The sequence below is a fragment of the Neofelis nebulosa genome, chromosome 12 (genome assembly GCF_028018385.1).
Source record: "Neofelis nebulosa isolate mNeoNeb1 chromosome 12, mNeoNeb1.pri, whole genome shotgun sequence".
NCBI classification, from domain to species: Eukaryota; Metazoa; Chordata; class Mammalia; order Carnivora; family Felidae; genus Neofelis; species Neofelis nebulosa.
Window position 1 is genome coordinate 82,473,634 of NC_080793.1, and position 19,251 is coordinate 82,492,884.

Sequence of the window (19,251 nt, forward strand, 5' to 3'; positions counted from 1 at the left end):
GTCTCTTATTATATAAGGAAATAATTCCATTGTGAAGGCTCCACCCCCTAAAGGCTCCACCCCCTAATGCCATCATTTTTGAGGGTTAGGATTTCTCAGTATATGAATTTGGGAGGGACACATTCAGACGAGAGCAGCCCTTCTTGCCTCTCGGTAAAACCCAGATGAGAAAACTCAGTTAAATCAAGTGTCCTTACCCTCCTCTATGATCACGTAACCTACCTCCCCAGTGCCCCATCTGTCCAACACATTTGTCCCTCCTACTCACACTGTTCAGGGTGATTTGTGTAGTCATCTTCTCTCTCTGTCCCCAGTCTCCCACCTTTCCCAGGGACCCCTCTCCTGGCCAGCAGCAACCTTACAGAAGCACCGGTTGAATCATAGCATTGACTCACATCATCCCATTCTTAAAAACATGCAATAACTCCCCCCAAGAACATGCAAATGACATTTGTAAGCACAAGGGGCGCCTGGGTGGCTCATTTGGTTAAGCGTCTGATTTCGGCTCAGGTCATGATCTCACAGTTCGTGAGTTTGAGCCCCACATCGGGCTCTGTACCGACAGTGTGCAGCCCGCTTTGGATTCTTTGCCTCCCTCTCTCTCTGCCACTTCCTCGTCCTGCTCTCCTCCCTCCCCGCCCCTCTCTCAAAAATAAATAAATAAACATTAAAAAATTGTAAGCGTGAGACTTAAAGCCCAAGCACAGAATGACAAGTGGCTTTTTGTCTTTTTTTTTAATCTTTTTTTTTTTTAGTTGAAGTATAGTTGACATGTAATATTATATTAGTTTCAGGTGTACAACACAGTGATTCAACAGTTACATACATTACATACGATAGGCCCACCACAATATGTGTAATTGCCACATTACCATACACAGTTATTATAATATTATTGACTCTGTTCTCTATGCTGTACTTTTCATGTCTGTGACTTAATTGTCAATACCTGGAAGTCTATCCCCCCTAATCCTCTTTAGCTATTCTGCCTACTCCTTTGCCCACCTCCCCTCTTGCAACCACCACTTTGTTCTCTGTATTTTTGAGTGTGTTTGTATTTTGTTGCGGTTTGTTTCTTTTGTTTTTTAGAGGCCACACATAAGTGAGACCATAGGGTATTTGTCGTTCTCTGACTGATTTCAGTTAGCATAATACCCTCACGCTCCATCCATGTTGTCATGAACAGGAAAATCTCACTCCTTTTTTTTTTTTTTTTTTTTACGGCTGAGCAGCATTCCGTTGTATATATAAACCACATCTTCTTTCTTTATCCATCCATCTACAGATGGACACGTAGGTTGCTGCCATATCATGGCTATTGTAAATAATGCCGCGGTGAGCATAGGAGTGCAGATATCCTTTCGAGTTAGTGTTTGCATTTTCTTTGGGTAAATACCCAGAAGTAGAATTACTGGAGCATATGGTAGTACTATTTTTAGTTTTTTGGGGGAACCTCCCTACTGTTTTCCACAGTGGCTGCACCAATTTACATTCCCACCAACGGTGCACAAGTGTTCTCTTTTCTCCGCATCCTTACCAACATTTGTTATTTTGTTTGTCTTTTTATTTTTAGCCATTCTGCTGGGGTGAGGTGATACTTCACTGTGATTTTGACTTACATTTCCCGCATGATTGCTGATGCTGGGCATCTTTTCATGTATCTCCTGGCTATCTGCATGTCTTGTTTGGAAAGATGTCTATTCAGGTCCTCTGCCCATTTTCAATCAGATTATTTGGGGTTTTTTTGGTGTTGAGTTGCATGAGGTTTTTTAAATATATATTTTGGATATTAACCCCTTATTGGATATATCATTTGCAAATATCTTCTCCCATTCACTGGCTGTCTTTTCATTTTGTTGATGGTTTCCTTCACTGTTCAAAAGACTTTTTTTTTTAACATATTCTTCTTTTTTTTTTTTTTAAGTTTATTTATTTGGAGGAAGAGTGCACATGGGAACAGCAGAGAGGGAGAGAAAGAGAATCCCAAGCAGGCTCTGTACTGTTAGCACTGAGCCCAATGCAGGGCTCAAACTCACAAGCCTCGATATCATGACCTGAGCCAAAATCAAGAGCAAGATGCTTAACTGACTGAGCCACCCAGGCGCCCCTCAAAAGCCTTTTATTTTCATGTACTCCCAGTTATTAATTTTGGCTTTTGTTTCCCTTTCTGAGGAGACATAGTCAGAAAAATATTGCTAAAGCCAATGTCCATGAGCTTACTCTCTGTGTTTTCTTTTAGGAGGTTTATGGTTTCAGGTCTCACCGTTAGGTCTTTAATCCATTTTGAGGATTATATAATCCATTTTGAGGATTATTATTATTCTTATTATTTGAGGTTATTTTTGTGTCTGGTGTAAGAAAGTGATCCAATGTCATGCTTTTCCATATAGCTGTCCAGTTGTCCCAACATCATTTGTTGAAGAGACTGTCTTTTCCCCATTGTGTGTTCTTGCCTCCTTTGTCAGAGATTAATTGACCAGATAAACACGGGTTTGTTTCTGGGCTCTCAGCTCTGTCCCATTGATCTGTGTGTCTTTTTGTGCCCATACCATGCTGTTTTGATTACCATAGCTTTGTAGTGTGGCTTGAAATCTGGAAGCGTGCTGCCTCCAGCTTTGTTCTTCTTTCTCAAGATTGCATCAGCTATCCAAGCTCTTTTGTGGTTCCATAGAGATTTTAGATGTTTTTGTTTGTTTGTTTGTTCTGGTGCAAACCCAACCAGGATTGCACTGAATCTGTAGGTTCCTTTGGGTAGTATGGACATTTTAACAATATTAATTCTTCCAATCCATAAGCATGGTGTATCTTTCCATGTATTTGTGTCATATTTAATGTCTTTCATCAATGCCTTATAGTTTTCAGAGTAGAGATCTTTCACCTCTTTGGTTAAATTTATGTCGAGTATTTTATTCTTTTTGATGCTTGTTTTCTCGTTTCCCTTTCTGCTATTTCATTGCTAGTGCATAGAAACAAAACAGGTTTCTGTATATTAATTTTATATCCTATAATTTACTGAATTCATTTATTAGTTCTAATACTTTTTGGTGGAGTCTTTAGGGTTTTCCAAGTATATCTAGAACCATTTTTCATCTGCAAATAGTGTCAGTTTACTTCTTCCTTACCCATCTGGGTAACTTTTATTTCTCTTTGTTTGTTTCATTGCTGTGGCTAGGACCTCCATACTCTCTGTTAAATAAAAGTAGCAAGAGTGGATATCTAGGTCTTCTTCCTGATCTTAAAAGAAAAGAGTTCAGCTTTTCACCATTGAGTATGATGCCAGATGTGGGTTTGTCATATATGGCCTTTATTATGTTGGGGCGTGTTCCTTCTGTACCACTTTGTTGAGAGTTTTTATCATGAATAAAAACTCATGGATGTTGAATTTTTTCAAATGATTTTTCTGCACCTGTTGAGATTATCGTATGATTTTTATCCTTCATTTTGTTAATGTGGTGTATCGCATTGATTGGTTTGTGGGTACGAACCATCCTTGTATTCCTGGAATAATCCCATTTGATCATGGTGAATAATCTTTTTAATGTACATTCTAATTTGGCTTGCTAATATTTTGTTGAGGATTTTTGTATGTTTATTCATTAGGGATGTTGGTCTGTGATTTTCTTTTCTTTTTTCTTTTCTTTTTTCTTTTCTTTTTTTTCTTTTCTTTTTTTTTTAATTTTGGAGTGCCTTGGATATCAGTATCAGGGTAATGCTGGCCCCATGGAATGACTTCAAAAGTATTCTTCTACTTCTATTTTTGGAATAGTTTGAGAAAGATAGATGCTAACTTTCCTTTAAATGTTTGGTAGAGGGGTGCCTGGGTGGCTCACTTGGTTAAGTGTCCAACTCTTGATTTCGGCTCAGGTCATGATCTCACAGTTTATGAGTTCAAGACCCACATAGGGTTCTGCACCAATGGTGCAGAGCCTACTTGGGATTTTCTCTCTCCCTCTTTCTCTCTTCCCCTCCACTCCCCACCCTCTCTCTCAAAATAAATAATTAAACTTTAAAAACAGAATTTACCCTTGAAACCATTTGGTCCTGGATATCTGTTTGTTGGGAGTTTTTTATTTACTGATTCAATTTTGTCTGTTCAGATTTTGTTTCTTCAAAATTCAGTCTTGGAAGATTATATGCTTTTAGAAATTTCTATTTCTTCAAATTGTCCAATTTTTGGGCATATTATTTTCTGTAGTAGTCTCTTATAATCCTTGTATTATATTATGTTATATTATATATTATATATATTATACAATATATTATATTTGTATTTCTTTGGGTCAGTTGTAACTTCTCTTTCATTCGTGATTTTCTTCATTTGAGCCCTCTCTTTTTTTCTTGACGAATATGTCTGAAGGTTTATCAATTTTATTATCTTTTCCAGGAACCAGCTCTTAGTTTCATTTATTTTTATTATTTTTTTTTTTACCCTCTATTTGGTTTATTTCCCCTCTCACCTCTACTTTTCCTTCCTTCTACTAACTTTGGGCTTTGTTTATTCTTTTGTTGTTTTGTTGTTTCTTTAGGTATATTATTAGATTATTTATTTCAGACTTTTCTTGTTTCTTGAGGTAGGCTTCTATCACTATAAACTTCCCTCTTAGAACTGCTTTTGCTGTGTCCCAAAGATTTTGAACTGCAGTGTTTGCATTGTGATTTGTCTCCTGGTATTACTTGTTTCCTCTTTGATTTCTCTGTTGACACACTGGTTGTTTAGTAACTGTGTTGTTGAACACCCACGTGTTTGTGCATTTCCAGTTTTTTTCTTGTAACTGATTTCTAGTTTCATACTGTTGCAGTCAGGAAAGATGCTTGACATGATTTCAGTCTTCTTAAATGTATTGAGACTTGTTCTGTGGCCTGACATGTGATCTATCCTGGAGAATGTTCCAGGATGCACTTGAAAGGAATGTGTATTCTGCTTTGGAGAGGCCATCAGACCCCACTGACGCTGCCCACCAGATATGGCAAGGTGGGAGCTTCTTTGGAGGGGAGCCTGCCAGGGTGGGTCTGCCGGGGAACACCAGGGCTGGGGAAACAATGCTAGTGAGGTAGATGGAGAGTGTCAGGACTGGCTCATGCAAATTTTCAGCTATCTATACTGAAGGAGGGCAAGAAAATGGCTCTCACCAACACTTGTGTTCCTGTAGAAAGCTCTACAGATCCCTGCCCCTCTGGCACACATCCTTAAATTAGTCAACAAACCTGTTTCATGTATAACCCAGGCACTTTTCAAACTGTTGCTTCCGTGCTGCATCCCAGGCTGCGTGATAAAGCCTGCTGGCTCTTTAAGGATAGGGACTCAGTTTCCCATAGTCCTCTGTCTTCCCAGAGTTTAGCCCTACTGATTTTCAAAGCCAGATGTTATGGGTTCTCATCTTCCTAGTCCAGGACCCCAGAGCTGCGGGTGCCCAGTGTGGGGCTTGGTCCCCTCACTCACTCCTCCATGTTTGTGATCTCACTCCCACTGGTAGGTAGTCATGCTGGGTGTTTGGTTTCCAACTGCATCTTTTCCCTACTGACCTTTTCAATGTGACCTTCTCTTTATATGACTTTAGCTGTAGAAGATATGTTCTTCTCGTCTTCAGGTGGTTTTTAGAATGAGTTCTAATACATGTAGTTATTGGCTCAGTGTATCTACAAGAGGTCATAAGCTCAGGATCCTCCTACTCCACCATCTTCCCTGACTCTGGCAAATGGTTTTATTTCAAGGGTCAACACCACCTGATCAGTGGTGGCTTCTTAGAGAATTGTGTTGAGCAGTATTCTGAGACCTCATACAAACTCAGGAAGAAAGGTTAGCAATGGGCATAAGAGGGGGAAGTAGACATCTTCAATCTAGGCTCAATGCACTTTTTTTGCTTTTTCCTACATCCTCTAGCATCAACTGCTCAGTCAAAAAAAACTACTTATTGATACTCAAATACACTATCTAATCCTATTAACCACGAAGACCATCTATTTTCATGATTCCTATCTTCTGCTGTCTAGACTTCACTTGGCTCAACTTCCACTCATTAGAATCCTCACCTTATTCCTGTAATACTCTACCTTCACATTTTATAACTTATCCCTCCATTGAATATGTATCAACCTCATTTGTATTATAGTAACACATAAGTATTATATGTGTGTCTATGTATGTGTGTATCTGTATGCGTGTATTTCTGCCTTTCCCACTGGACGAGAAACTCTTTGAAGGCAATGAACATATCTTACTTATCTCCCAACCCCTAGATCCCGTCCACTAACTTAGACATCGCAAATATTCAATAGCATTTTAGGGGATATAAGAACTGATTAACTAAGAATTAATTAACTAATATTCTGATGGCGTAATAGTCAGAAAGTCACATGGAATATCCAGGGAACTGGAATCCTCTCAGAAATAGACACTCTTGTGGGAATCTCCCAGTTTCCATCAGTGATCCAGAAGACAGCAGCCCCCTGGCTCTGAGGTAGGCGGTACAGCTGCAAATTCAAGAGAAGAATCTCTTTCTGTGGGGTAGCGGTATGGCACTCAACACTTACAAAAGACTGCACGTGCCCACAAGACAAGCTTTGTGCCCCTTTCACCATCTGAGTTGTAGAAGATACGACTTACCCAATATCATATGTGCGCTCACAAGTAGGAGACTCACACTTCAAATCCATGACTCACATAAAGTTGTGCTTTTGCCTCACCAATGAGTTTGGGGTAAATTTTAGTATAGAGAGAGGAATCCCCTGCTACTAAAAATAACAATATTTTGGGAAGTACTGCTGCCTGTCCCACAGAGGTCTCATGCTCAGATCCTCCAAGTGGACCCCCTAAACCATTTATCGGTGTGCCCCACAACTGGAGACTCAGCCCTAAAGACCAGGCAAAGATTGTATCAAAGAGAAATTTCAAAGCACCTTACCAACCACTGGCAGCTTCTCAAGCTGGTGATTTAATGAAGGCCGTCAACCCAAAGCCTTCGCTATCAATTTTCTCAGGCCATACAACACATTAGGGAGCACTATTTGTAACAACATGATAACTGAACAACTGAAAGAGAAGTCACAGGCATCATGGGGGGGGGGGGTGGCGGGGGGGGGGGGGGAGAGTCTTTCTTTCCCTTACAGGAAAATGGCTTTTGTTGTCCTTGTCCCTTTAATGCCTTAAAGGGAAGAAAGAAAGGGTAGGGGGGAGATGGTGAGAAGGAGGGAGGGTGCAGAGGGGAAGGGAAGAGAGAGAAGGAAGGAAAAAAGGGAGGGATGGAGGAAGAGAAAAAGAAGGAAAAAAGAAAGAAAAACGTCAAGGAGAGATAATGACAGACTTGTTAATTTCCAGAGTTGAAGCCCAGAGTCCTGACTTAAGACAAAGGACATCACAGGCATTTTGTTCATCCAAGAGCTGCAATGCTTGGGATTTGTCATTTTGCACAGTGCAAAGCCAACGATGTGAGCCAAAACCAGAGAGAACACAAGGATTTCAACAATTTGGGGGTTATCTTCCCTGCCTTTTCCCCTCTGTGTCTGTGTGATTCCTCAGACAAAGTGGGTTGGAGAAGTTCAAGCTCAGTTCACAGAAGAGAACATTCTGTACTCTGCACAACAGGCTGGGCTGCTCTCTGTAAAACAAAATCAACAGCATGATCTCAGCCGCGGCGGCGGCAGGCACCGCGCCGCCAACCCACGGCCCGGCGTTTGAATAGAGCGGCTGTCAAAGGCGCCCCGCAGACGGTCCCCGGAGGTGCAGCCGTGCGCACATGCGCACCGCAGGCTCCCCGCGCGCACATTCACACCCGCCCGGAGCCAGAGGCCGCAGAAACGACTTTCTGCCCCATTGTTACTTCTTCTCCCCAGCGGGTCAAGGAAGTCGTTTGGGTCTTTCTTTGGGGAGAGTAATTACCGCTGAAACATTTCCAAGGAAACAAGCCCCTGCGTGTTCGCTTGTGCTCTGGCGTTGAGTGGAGCTTTGCTGCCGGTTTTGATGTTACTGTAATCAAACGACAGCATTAACTCTGAATCTGCCCCCGCTTCTTTACTCAGGCAGGGAGAGGCCGGGAAAGAGGAGAGCTGGCTGCTTGCTGGGCCCCCTCACCCACCCTCTAAGCTTTTCCATTTCCTTCTGGATCCCTGTTTTGTTTTGTTTTTTCTTCTTTTGTCTGGAGGTTAGCGTGCAGTTCGGTAAATATTTATGGAGGGTATATATGGTGTCAGGCACTGTCCGTAGAATAATATTCATGGCAAGATTTTTTTCTAGTGAAGAGAAAACCTGGCCATGAGGCCCATCAGAAGAGGGAAGGTGTCAGGGAGAGGGATAGGATGTTTTCTGGGGAAGGTCTGGAGACTGAGGTACCAGAAGGCCTGAATACAGGTGGGTGTTTTTCAGTACGAAACACAGAAGCCTGGAATGAAACTGCTTCCCAGTGTTCTTTCCTGCTGAATCCAGGCCCAGCTGCTGGAGGAAGGAATGACAACGAGAATGCGTAGCTGCCCACAGCAGGGCAGGAAAGTGTGGCCTCTGTGCCCCTTGAGGTCCCCTTCTGTGCTGTTACAGGATGCAGAGACCAGCAGGGCTGAGCGGCAGGGTAGAGAGATGACAAGTAGAAAAACCCGGACTCCGGTGCTTGCCAGAGGCTTTGAATCCTGGGAAACCTCAGGCAAGATCCCCTGACCTTGTGCCCACGAGTCTCTGCGCCCTCCTCAGCTATTAACTAGAACCAGGACCACCGGCTTTGTAGAACTACTGCCTACTGTAGAATTTAAGGAAACTATCTATGCCTTTGCATGGCATAGACTAGATAATAGATAGCAATGATTGTGATTCTTAATGCAAGTCCTGTTGAGAGAAAGCTATTAACTGGTGTCAGCTGAGAACTTCCACCAGTGTGCCCTCTCGGACTTTCTTGCTCACGCGTTTGCACAGTTATTGACTTAGTAACGTCCGTTGAGCACCAACACTTAGCACTGTGCTCTGTGCGAGGCACTGCACCAGACAATGAGGCAACAAGAGCCTTGGAGATACTTGCCCACCTTTCAATGGAGCACAGTTTACACAGGGCTGTGGCAGAGCCCTGGGGCTCGATGAATGCTTCCTCGTAGCCTCCCTTTTTCATGCTCAAGCGCCTTCCTTGGGTTCCACACCATCTCTCTGGCTGTCCCAAGCCATCCCAGAGAGAAAGAAGCTTCTGGGGAGTAGGGATTGGCCGGGAACAGCCCTGATGCAAGACATTTCTCGGGACTGCCCTTCTAGAATGTAAACAGCCTTTCTCACTTCAGGACTGGAGCTCCTGCCAAGACTTTGAAAAACAAGTTACACAAGCACCTTTGGAGAGGTTGGACATGCTACATCACAGCGGCTGCTATGTGGGGAGGCGGGGGGAGGGGGGTGTAGTGTAGACAGTGTAGACAGAGGTAGCCCCATGGAACTCAGGGGCAATACATAAACCTAAAAACACAAGACTCGCCAGGCTAGGAGTTCAGGAAACACAAGCCCTCAGGTACCACACCAAGCCCCAACCTGTGGAAGGAGTCAGCCATTGATAAATTCACAGACATCCCTGCTACCATCACAGATACGATCCCAGAGTTCAGTGGAAGAATCATCTGCCTTTAGAGCCAGGGCCCAGGCTGAGGCGGGGCTCTCCTGGAGCTGGTCACCGTGACATCCTACATTCTTTCTCCCCCATGAAGATCACCTCCCTGACTAGACCCACCACATGGAGGGCCCTGTTTAAAATTTCGGCAGCTGGCAACCTGTCGCAAAAGTGCTACCCACGCCCCCCCTCCCCGCCTCCATTGGAGTCCTTTGCCAAAAGCAACTGCCAACTCTAGCCAGTTGCAAATGGAATTTCTCAGAATACCAGAGTGTGCATGGGGCAGTAAAAGCAAAACCCTAGGGATCTGAGGTAGACCAAGCTAAATAAATTCGAGGACTAGGCAATTGACCAAGATCTCAGAGGGAGGAAATGAAGGGAAGTTGTTCCCAGAGAATTAGGCAAGATTTCATACAACCCACACACATTTGATGGGAGAAGAGCCTAAGAGAATGACGTTGGTCGCCCATTCATTATGTGCCAGGCACTTTACATACATTCTCTCATTTAATCCCCACAATAATTCTATACAGCAGCTAGTGGTGTTATTTCGGACTCACACAGCTTCAGTAATGAGCCCACCGTCATGCAGCCAAGTACCTGGCAGAGTACTTAAACCCAAGCCTCTCCAGCATAGGAGCCCAGGTTCCTATCATTGCGCTATTCTGCCTCCTCGTGTGTAAGGATCTTATTAGAATACTGTTGGAATCATGTTGCACGTTTATTTAGGATTTACAGAGGGCAAAGTCTCAAGTAGAAGTCTTGACATCAAGCCTCACCTTCCAGTCTCATGTATTTACCTCCTCTCATTATGTATACTCAATCAGCAATGGTTATTGAGCTTCCAGGGGACATTGTGCTATGTTCTCTGGGGGATAGAAGGGTCAGTTATGCATGGGTGCTGCCTTCAAGGAACTTACAGTCTGTCTGGATAGGGTGGGTTGTGCTATAATAATACTTTATGTTATTAATTATTCAAATCACCTCTAAAGCTAATGTTGTGATATAACACAACAAAGGTCTACTTCTCGCTCACATCGTGTTTCCATTATGAATCTGCTGGACGCTTCCTTACTCAAGAACCCAGGCTGATAAACAATCCACCAGATATTTCTAACACTGCCAGTCACTATGTCAGGAGAAAGACAGAGTGATTGATCACTCACCAGCTCTTAACACTTCTTCCTCTGAAAGCTTCCTCCACAAAGGGGGCTCATGTCAATTCTGCTTACATTTCATTGGGCAAAGCAAATTAAATACGCTCACATAACCACATAACTTGAAGGGGTTAGATAAGCACACACCTACCCCAAGCCTGGAACTGGGGGCAGGGGAGGAAACCCTTGAAATTTTAGTAAATAGATCTAATCATGACCACATTCTGGGAGGAAGAATGATCTCAAAACCTCCTACTTCAAAATTCCACAATAATGTACATCTGGATGATTAAGTGCATCAGAGTGGATGCATTCAAGGTTTATATCCTGAGGACTCAAAAGAGTGAATTATACCTGGCCGGAAGACATCAGTGAGATGTCCTGAGGAAGGCTGGGTATTGAGCCTTTACGAGTAGGAAGGACTTGAATGGACCTACAAGACTAGACCAACTGCATTCACCTTGGCCTTCAATATGGTGAAGGTACCCCACCACCAACCGCTCTCATCAATGACATAGGCTATTCCAGGCCTTGGAGACACAACCCAAATGAACACCTGAAGGCAAGGTTATTGTGTATCCATGGGGGCCTTGAGGAGAGAGGGCCCATCCAGCTGAGCGGAGTTCTAGAGTCAGAGAGAAGTGACAGTTGGCCAGAGCATGAGTTGAGAAAGTAGAAGAAAGTTTGAGCAGAAGAAAGTCATGATCACAATGGATCTTGAGGGATTTTAATCTGTGGCTATATTCTTTTATTCTTTCATTCACAAAATACTTTAAATACTTTACATGGGAGACACAGAAGTGTATACGGCTCGATTCCTACCATCAAGTTGTGCCAGGTTTTAGCAGAAAGAGAAGAAATATATATATTTTTTTACCTTTACCTTTTAAGAGAGATCTCGAAGAGCTAGTCTGTTGAGAGGAACTAAAATTTCAAGGATGCAAAGGATTTTGAGGATTCCTCCTTTATGCAGGAGAAAGGGTTATAAGGGCTAAATTGCTAAATGGAATAGAGGTGACAGTGAGGCATCCAGGGTGGAAGGAGGTCAGAAGACAGTGGAGAATGGAGGAGAGAGAGGAGAGAAGGCCACTGGTAATAAGAGGAAAGGCTTTGGAGGCACCTGATGGCTCAGTGGGTTAAGCATCTGATTCTTGACTTTGACTTAGGTCATGATCTCACTGTTTGTGAGATTGAGCCCTGTGTCGGGCTCTATGCTGACAGCACAGAGACTACTTGGGATTCTCTCTCCCTCTCTCTCTGCTTCTCCCCAATGCACGTACGCTCGCTCTCTCTCTCTCAAAAATAAGTAAACATTAAAAAAAAAACGAGAAAGGCTTTGGGAATGGTGGCGATTTTTATGAAGTTTGGCCGCATTCTGTTCAATGTCTCCTTTTCTCCCTTTTGAACATTTGAGTAAAATACACATTACTCAAAATGCTCTGGGAAGAGACTTGAGAGGTCACAAGGGGGCAACTGGATGGCAATGAAGTATTGATTATGGCCTCAGAGGGTACAGAGTGTGAGCAGGGACTTCCCAAGAGAGCCCAGACCTGTTTATGTTAAATAGATATGTGCAGTTGCATTTGTATGGGCCCAAAAATGGCAGTTTTAGGAGAAGGACAATTTGTCGAGAAAAGCTTCATAAAGGAAATTACAAGTTTTCCTAGTACTGGGTATTAAAATATCTGAAAGTGCCCCCAGCCCACCTGGATTAATGGAAAGCATTGCAGGCCAAGCACGAAGGAAAGCACGTGTAAAGGCACTGGGGTATAGAGCAGCCTGGTTTATTTGAGCTCCTCTGAGCAAACACTGATGGGCAGGATTATGAGGGATAAAGTCAAAAGGAGCAAGTTCAGTAATCTAATCCAGTAATCAGGGTTTGTAGAAATAAGGACATGTGTTTACCTTCAGAATTATTTACTCAGCATTTACTGACTCTCAAATACCTGCCAGCTTTTACAAAAGTAACTTGTTCTGATTTGGCAAAACCTGGGAAACTCGTGATTTCTTATTTTATTGCCTATTGATAAGAAACCTGACGGGTCCAGTGGTGAACTTGTCCAAGGATATCCTGCCTTATTTATACTCATCACTCATGTACAGCATGCCAATATTTACCTTTCTGCTGAACACCACCTCTCCAGGCACACTGGACAGAACGTGTCAAGATCCTTCAGGTCCTGTGTCCTGGGAGGTGAAGGATTGCCTGAGACAGCAGCCCACAGCAGCAGAAAGCTGGCAACTATTAAAACACACTTCTTGACTTACAGTCACCTGTCAGGTAGGAAAATCTATCCTCGCTGATCAGAGCAGAAAGTACCCTGAGCGTGGGTATGAGTGTATGTGTGTGCCCAGGTATATTTTAACTATCCACCTGGGACATCTCTAAATCAGCATTCATTTCAATAATCTCATACATTCATATAGCACCTTTCTCCACAAATGCTTCCAAAGCAGTTTGTAAATTTTATATAGCTGGCGAATCAGCATTGCTGGAATAGAAGGGAAATAGAACCTTATCAGCTTCCTAATGAGGACTTGGGACTAAGTGTACTTTGGAGGAGAAGTACAGGGATCCAAGAATGTGTATTTTATTCACAATGTGTGTGTATTTAAATGGCATTATAGTTCATTAAAATAGTATTCAAATTTCCTCCTAATAATCCATTCAAATTTTACCCAGGCTTCGAGGCTCACCTCTGGATTCAACTCTACAGTTGATGCTAAATTTCGGTCCCCCGGAGCAAAGTAATGTCACCTTGCCCTGGATATTGTGCTTCCCTAAATACCCAGAAGAACAGATGTGGGTGAGAGGTCTTGTATCACCCCTGGGGGTTATACATTATGCATTTCTTGCCCATGCAGAGGCTGAGACATATCTGGAAGGCCAGTGAGCGCCTGTGAGAAAATTGAAGGAACTTCAAATCATTCGTTCAGAAAAAATTTATTGAGCAATTACTATGTTCTAGAAACTTTGCTCGAGTGCTGGGGATACAGGTGAGGGCGCTAAGAGATGGGGCCCCTGACCTCCTGGAGGCAGCAGAGGAGATGGTCGTTGGTGAAATAGTCAAACAAAGTGACCATGGAGATTTGTACTGTATAGGATGATTCTGAGAACATTAGCAGAGGACTTCCCATGGCTGGGGAGTCCAGAAAGGCTGCCTGAGATCGTGAAGTTCAGGTTCTCATCTGAAGGATGAGTAGGAGCTAACTGGAGGTGTGTGTGTGTGTTTGTGTTTGTGTGTGTGTGTGTGTGTGTGTGTGCATGTGTGCATGTGTGTGTGTGAGAGAGAGAGAGACAGAGAGAGAGAGAAGGGGGAGAGAGAGAGAGAGAGAGAGAGAGAGAGAGAGACACTCAGTTTCCTTATTTGTAAAACAACTGTAGTAACAGTGCTTTGTCTAAGTTTGGGGTCCTCAGAAACAGACTCAGGTGGACATGATGTATTAGGAAGTGGCCCAGAAAGCACAGCTCCAGAAGCTGAGGAGTGTGGGACGGTGAAGGGAGGGAGGCCCAGCAACACTGAGTCACGCAAAATACCGTGAACTGGGGAGACAAAGCAGGTGACATGGGAATCTGGGGCGCTTGTCCCTGCCCTGTTTGGTTACCTGGAAGTCCCAGGCACTTCTGCTCTCCGGGCTGGGATGCAAAGTGGTTTGCGTAGCTCGAGGGCTATTGCCCAACGTGGAGCCACCGCCACACCGGCTGCTGGGGACACACAGCTTGCAGTGATAAGTGTGCAGGGATATGGAAAAGGGACGGAATGGATGCGGGCAGAGACTAAAGGCGTTTGCTTCATAGGATATGGTGGGTATAAGGAACGGAGCTTATAGTGAGTGCATAGTGAGAGCTCAATAAATATTAACTCTCATTATAATTCGTATTTATAGGCTACGCAACTGACATAGCTTAGTAGCGATTCCACTTTACCCGGTAATCTCTGCCTGACTCCAGTCCTGCCACCTGCCACTCCCTGCTGGGTCTCCTGAGGCGAGCACACATAGAAACACAGCAATAGATGTTTATGTTTCCCGGGATTGTCACATTTTGCTGAGCTCATAACAGAACCGAACAAATAGCCCTGCCATCCTGTGTTAATACGTCTTGTCGTTCACCGAGGGCTTTACTCCCCATTCTCCTGGGCTCCTGCCGCTCAGAAATTCGTGTGCCTGGCTGCTTCTCCAACGTGATCTGGACTAACCTGATGCAGTTCCCAGGCCTACCCTTCCTGGGCACGTTGATAGAATTTTTAGACCAGAGGGACTTCCGCGATCTGCTCATCTCACTGAGTGATATGCCGCACGATTGCTTGCTGCTCCAAAAATCGGCATTTTAAATAAAAAAGGAATGAGCTAAGGACATATGAACAAGACTGAATCTCAAAAGCATTATCCTGGGTGAGATAGCCAGACACAGAAGAACACTATGGTGTGATTCCATTTATTGGAAATTCTGAAACAGGCAACCTGAATCTCTGGTGACAGAAAGTGGGTCAGTGGTTGCCTGGGGCTGAGGCTGGGGTAACTACAAAAAGCCCTAAGGGAGCTTTGGGGGTTGCAAATGTTCGTGTCTTGGATGGGTAGGTAGTGGCATCCGTATACACAGTTGTCAGAACTCGTAGAATGGTACGCTTAAAACGAGTGCATTTTATCGCGTGTAAATCATTCCTGAAGAAACACATTTTAAAATTAAGCAAATAGGCATTTTATTGCCCAACCAAGAGATCAAAAGCAGATCCAAGACTAATCGCAGGCCACTCCGTCCCTCTGGCGAGACGCACAGAATCCTTTGTACTGTTCCGCATCTCACACACCCTATTTTTTTTTTTCTTTTGGCAAGAAGTTGGTCTTTATCATTTGCACGAATGGAGGGGAACAATGGTCTGGATGATCTAAAAAGAGAAAATGCACAAGTCATTTACATCCGGGGGCTCTGGAACAGGGTTTGGTTGCCTATCTGGTATTTGAAGAGAGATGTGCCTGCTTGACATCCCTACAATTCACTACAAATGAAATCATGAAGTTCCCTACAAAGACCTGAATTGTTGGAATCTTGGGAGCACTTCACTTCCCTCCCCACAACCCCACACCCGCCCCCACCTGACCCCACCTCTCCCTTCTCCTTCCAAACAGGAAATGCAATGCTTCCCCTGTCCCAGACCTTCCCTCCAGCGGGTGGTCTTGGTCCCTGCTTCTGCCCCTAGGAGATTTGGTGCCTCTGTGCTAACAAGCAGCTCAGCGTAAACAGAGGGAGTTGAGATACTCAAGCTATTGAAAAAAAGACTCGTAAATAGGGAGAACAAACTGAGGGTCAAGGGAGGGATGGTGGCAGGGGGGATGGGCTAAATGGGTAAGGGGCACTAAGGAATCTACTCCTGAAATCATTGTTGCACTACACGCTAACTAATTTGGATGTAAATTTTAAAAAATAGAAAATAAAACAAGTTAATAAAAAAAAGACTTGAAAAAGTGTTCTTGCAAATCAAGCTGAGTCACCTCCTCGCAGATAAATGAGAAAAGGTTCTATGAAAATTAGTTTCTTGGATTTGGGGTGCAGCCTAGCTGGATTTGGCCCCAGGAAGCCTGTGCTGACACACCCACACTCCCAAGCCCTGCCCGTCCCGACCCTGGGTCCGCTGTCTCTGCTCTCTGCACCTCGCCTCTCCTCCCGCACCCTGGACTTTATCCTTCGCGGCTCTCACCACGTGGAGAGGGCAAATGCCTGTTTACCAGTCTGTGTCCTGGGCCTGACTGAAAGCTCTTTGAAAGCGGTGTCCCCTGAGGTCACCACTGTATACCCAGCTGCTTGAACAGTGCCCAGTCTCCTAGTAGGTGCTTACTTAATAAATAGTTGTTGAGTGGTTATGATTCTGAACACACCACAACAGAGTTTATTTAAGGTTTTGCAAAGCAACTGCACAAACAGGAAAACCCTGGCACTTCCAAAGGGGACTCCACCCAAACAAAGCTCCAGCAGGAAATACCAAAAAGTCAGTATCTAGCACAGAAATCACTGTGTGCGTTTCAGGGCAAACTCTGGTGAGCTGATGTCTGAGAGGCAATGGAACAGTCTGGAAAATCCAAGGCTTTAGGAACTCTCCAAAAGAGTTGTCCTCCAGGGGCGCCTGGTAAGCTCTATCCGTTAAGCCTGCCTCAGTGGTTAAGCGTCCGACTCTTGATTGCAGCTCAGGTCATGATCTCAGAGTTCATGAGATCAAGCCCCACACTGTGCTCCACGCTGACTGCAGAGCCTGCTTTGGATCCTCTCTCTCCCTCCCCTATTCATACACCCATACTTGCTCACTCTCTCTCGAAATAGATAAATAAGCTTAAAAAAGGAAAATTGTCCTCCAAAGCAGGTGACAGCCTACAGGTGGGGGTGGAGGGAAGGGAGGGGAAGTGCTTGAATGAGTAGCAACTGAAAAGCAGAAAAGGGAACAAGGTAAATACTTAAGCAACCCAGATTAAGCATCTTGAGTCAGATCTTTCTAGCACAGAGTTGTAGCGAACACAAAATCTTCTCTAAATGTGTCCCTACCTAACCACAACCCAAGCACAGGGGTTTATAAATAATATGTGCCAGTACATTCAATAAATATTTATCATGCCTTCTGTAGGAGAGGCCAGGTGAGAGAACCAAACATGAATCATAGGGGAGCTCTCCAGATGGAATTCATCTGGTAAATACTTGACAACTTAAACAGAAAGGCTCAGATGTCATTTTCTGGCTTATCCAGTTCCATAGCATTTGACCTGTCCCACCCTTAGGCAGCAGTTTCTCTGGAGCTCACAGGTGAATTCTCTTGCCAAAGCTGGCAAGCCATGGAGAAGGGTCCGTGGCTGGTGCACCACTGTGTGTGTCCGTCACATCACCCAATGGGAGTGCCAAGCATGGTTACACCTATAGCTACCTTTCTTTTAAAGGATGCAAAAATCGACTGCAGTTACCGCTATCATTTTTTTATTTGATGAGGTAGGCAATGCATTCAGTTGAAATGTCTGGATCTCTATCCTTTGCCAGTTGCATAGTTTACCACTCTCCAGGGGGTGGGGACTACCCTATCTCCTGTGTCTTCAAACGTTCCCACCTTCTCCCTCCCATCATATCTCCCTCTGGCTACCTACACATCATAGGCTGTTTGTTCAGAGCACACACCTATGGAAGGACTGAGAGAGCCAGTACAGCACAGCCTCTAACCTACTAGCTGCGGTGAAACTCAGGCAGTGAAGCAGGACCACACCATTCCAGGTCACACAGCCAGTGATGTGGTCAGAAGGAGGACCAGGTCCTAAACTTCTTGCCATCCACATACTGTCTTTCCAAGGAATTTAAATCCCCAGTTGGAAGAGAGGCGTGATTCAAAGAGCTAACCTTGGGACTCCTGGGTAGCTCAGTCGTTTCAGCGTCCAACTCTTGGTTTGGGCTCAGGTCATGATCTCACGGTTCAGTTCATGAGATCGAGCCCCACCTGGGGCTCAGGGCTTATAGCACGGAGCCTGCTTGCCAGCTTGAGATTCTCTCTTTCCCTCTTTCTCTGCCCTCCCCCACACCCACATGAGCACACTCTCTATCTCTCTCTCAAAATAAATAAAAATTTAAAAAAAAGAGCTAACCTTGAGTGAGGACAGCAGAAATATGGAAACAGTCCCTTCCTTGTCTTTACTGACTTTGAATTTAAAGGCTACTGGGGAAAATTTGTTCTATTATATGTAGCAAATGTATGTGTATACACACGTTTCTATGTGCATATATGTATCCCTCTGTAGCATTAAATCCTAAGGCGAGTGCGCACAGCATTATTGTATATTATTATCTATATTATATATAGCATTGTTGCATTTATTTATTTGGCATAGATATGCATATATGTGTATATATTTTATATATGTATGTATATATTTTATATACATATGTATATATTATATATAGGCATATATGTATTCAGACATGGCCTAGTGCTTTGGCCTTTCAGCCAAATCAGCCCCACTCCCCCCTCCCACCCCCCCCCCACACACACCCAAACACTAGACCTCAGCTGTTGATATTTGAGGGTGTCCCTTTCTCACCCAAGTTTGGAACCGACTGAGAGAAAGTCACAGGAGTCAGACAGAAGGAGATGAAGGTAACAACCTTATTGCTTCTGTAAAGTGAATGTGTTTCCCCCAAATTCACATGTTGAAACTCTTATCCCCGGCGTGATGGTATTTGGAGATGAGGCCTTTGGGAGGTGAGGCGGAGCCCTCATGATGGGTTGGTTGGTGCTTTTCTAAGAAGAGACACAAGAGAGCTCTCTGCCCTCCACTATGTGACGAAACAGCGAGCAGACGGCCATCTACAAGCCAGGAAGAGGGACCCCATCAGAAGCCAACCATGCTGGACCCTGATTTTGGGCTTTCCCAGCCTCCAGACCTGTAAGAAGTAAATGTTTGTTGTTTAAGCCATCCAGTTTATGATATTTTTGTTATAGAAGCCTTCACTGACTAAGACATCACCCAAAAGGTTGGGTGGGAAGATGTGGCTTAGGGATGTA

At 44.1% G+C, this 19,251-nt stretch overlaps 1 protein-coding gene and 1 long non-coding RNA gene across 6 annotated transcripts in view; both read right to left on the reverse strand.

Moving 5' to 3' along the window:
* Positions 1–7,361: 7,361 nt before the first annotated feature.
* Positions 7,362–9,280, reverse strand: LOC131490902 (uncharacterized). The gene is made up of 2 exons (XR_009251256.1): positions 7,877–9,280; positions 7,362–7,595 (listed from the first exon to the last, which is right to left on the reverse strand). It is a non-coding gene; the product is annotated as an uncharacterized LOC131490902 (long non-coding RNA).
* A 6,129-nt stretch (positions 9,281–15,409) lies between these two features.
* LOC131492086 (serine/arginine repetitive matrix protein 3-like) overlaps positions 15,410–19,251 on the reverse strand; it is a 32,003-nt gene continuing 28,161 nt past the window's right edge. For 2 of the 5 annotated variants that reach the window (XR_009251840.1, XR_009251837.1), the window contains 2 exons: positions 18,852–19,130; positions 15,410–15,612 (listed from right to left, as the gene is read on the reverse strand). The gene's annotated coding sequence lies outside the window, so the exon portion shown is untranslated. Of the gene's footprint in view, positions 15,613–16,582; positions 17,139–18,851; positions 19,131–19,251 lie in introns of those variants that run through there. The other 3 variants (XR_009251842.1, XM_058695724.1, XR_009251838.1) reach the window with 2 other exon arrangements.